This window comes from Gigantopelta aegis, chromosome 7 (genome assembly GCF_016097555.1).
Source record: "Gigantopelta aegis isolate Gae_Host chromosome 7, Gae_host_genome, whole genome shotgun sequence".
NCBI classification, from domain to species: domain Eukaryota; kingdom Metazoa; phylum Mollusca; class Gastropoda; order Neomphalida; family Peltospiridae; genus Gigantopelta; species Gigantopelta aegis.
The window spans coordinates 6,451,091-6,453,616 of NC_054705.1; positions in this window are offsets into that span (position 1 = coordinate 6,451,091).

A 2,526-nucleotide genomic window follows, 5' to 3' on the forward strand; every position below is an offset into this window, starting at 1 on the left:
CTCAAATTCCACCAGGCAGAATTTGAACCACAAAGTCGTGACGTCATCAACGTTTCACACTGTTGACTTCTCAAAATTCCACCAGGCAGGATTTGAACCTCGAAGTCGTGACGTCATCAACGTTTCACACTGTCGACTTCTCCTCAAATTCCACCAGGCAGGATTTGAACCACGAAATCGTGACGTCATCAACGTTTCACACTGTCGACTTCTCCTCAAATTCCACCAGGCAGGATTTGAACCTCGAAGTCTTGACGTCATCAACGTTTCACACTGTCGACTTCTCCTCAAGTTCCACCAGGCAGGATTTGAACCACGAAGTCGTGACGTCATCAACGTTTCACACTGTCGACTTCTTCTCAAGTTCCACCAGGATGGTATGTTTTAATGTTTACATACCTGACAGAACCAAGACAATCGCTGGTATGTTATAATGTTTTCATACCTGGCAGGACCAAGTCAATGGCTGGTATGTTTTAATGTTTACCTACCTGACTAGACCACGTCAATCGCTGGTATGTTTTAACGTTTACATACCTGACAGAACCTACTATATCGTTGGTATGTTTTCAATATTTACATACCTGACAGGACCAAGTAAATCGGCGGCGTGTTTTAAAGTTTGCATACCTGACATGACCAAGTATATTGTTGGTATGTTTTAATGTTTACATACCTAACATGACCAAGTCTATCGTTGGTATGTTTTAATGTTTACATACCTGGCATGACCAAGTCAATTGCTGGTATGTTTTAATGTTTACATACCTGACATGACCAAGTCTATCGTTGGTATGTTTTAACGTATACATACCTGACATGACGAAGTCTATCGGTGGTATGTTTTTAATATTTACATACCTGACAGGACCAAGTCAATTCCTGGTATGTTTTAATATTTACATACCTGACAGAACCAAGTCAATGGCTGGTATATATTGTTTACATACCTGACCTGACCAAGTCTATCGCTGGTATGTTTTAACGTTTACATACCTGACAGGACCCAGTCAATCGCTGCTATCTTTTAATGTTTACATATCTGATAGGACCAAGTCAATCACTGATATGTTTTAATGTTTACATACCTGACAGGACCAAGTCAATCAATGGTATGTTTTAATGTTTACTTACCTGACAGGACCCAGTCAATCGCTGCTATGTTTTAATGTTTACATATCTGACAGGACCAAGCCAATCACTAGTATGTTTTAATGTTTACATACCTGACAGGACCAAGTCAATCTCTGGTATGTTTTAATGTGTACATACCTGACAGGACCAAGTCAATCGCTGGTATGTTTTAATGTTTACATACCTGACAGGACCTACTCAATCGTTGGTATGTTTTAATGTTGATGTAACTGACAGGACCAAGTGAATCGCTGGTATGTTTTAATGTTTACATCGCTGGTATGTATGTATGCAATATTTGTATATATGTATGTATGCATGTATGTATGCATGTATGCATGTATGCATGTATGTATGTATGTTTGTATGTATGTATGTATTATTTGAGGAAATATAACACAATCTATAGTCTCCTGCCTCTCTGTAACAAACATATAACTTGCTGATGATTTGTAAAACTTGGCACGCAACTTGAATAGCTTTATGAATGTGACTAGAGGTAGAAGACAGTTTAGCTAGGTTTTATTAATTCGGGTCCTGTATTCGACATATTACTTTGCTTCCCAACCCTCTCTCTAGGCAGACATACCGGGGGGACTGTTAATGTCATTAGTATATTATTAGCATATCATTAACATATCACAAAGAAGCATCGTTCCTATCACTCCCTAAATAATGTAGATGGTAATAACGCTGATGGACTGTTAATGTCATTAGTATATCATTAGCATATCATTAACATTTCACAAAGAAGCATCGTTCATATCACTCCCTAAACAATATAGATGGTAATAACGCTGATGAACTGTTAATGTCATTAGTGTATTATTAGCATATCATTAACATATCACAAAGAAGCATCGTTCCTATCACTCCCTAAATAATGTAGATGGTAATAACGCTGATGGACTGTTAATGTCATTAGTATATCATTAGCATATCATTATCATATCGCAAAGAAGCATCGTTCCTATCACTCTCTAAATAACGTAGATGGCAATAATGCTGATGAAGTTCGAACTTTGTTTTGTGTTTTCTAGTTTACGAACTGAACAGCTGGGTATAAATCAGTATTTCATTTTTAGTTTTCACATTTTTTAGCCATTAGTACAGTTAATTAACATAAAAATTGTTATATCTTGTTTTGTTATTCAATGTAGTAATGGCGCATATACAAATGTTGTGTATATACTTTCAATACTTTCCTATTTTTACTCCTGGTGTCACACACACACATGTAACATCTATGTGGAAATTAGTCCATTTAACATAATGTTTCATCTTTTAACATCAACAATTTACAAAGAAAAATACATATGTTATACGTAATATTATTCTAGTGTTCAGCATATTAAACTTTCAATTCTTTACATATATTATCATTTAGACAGG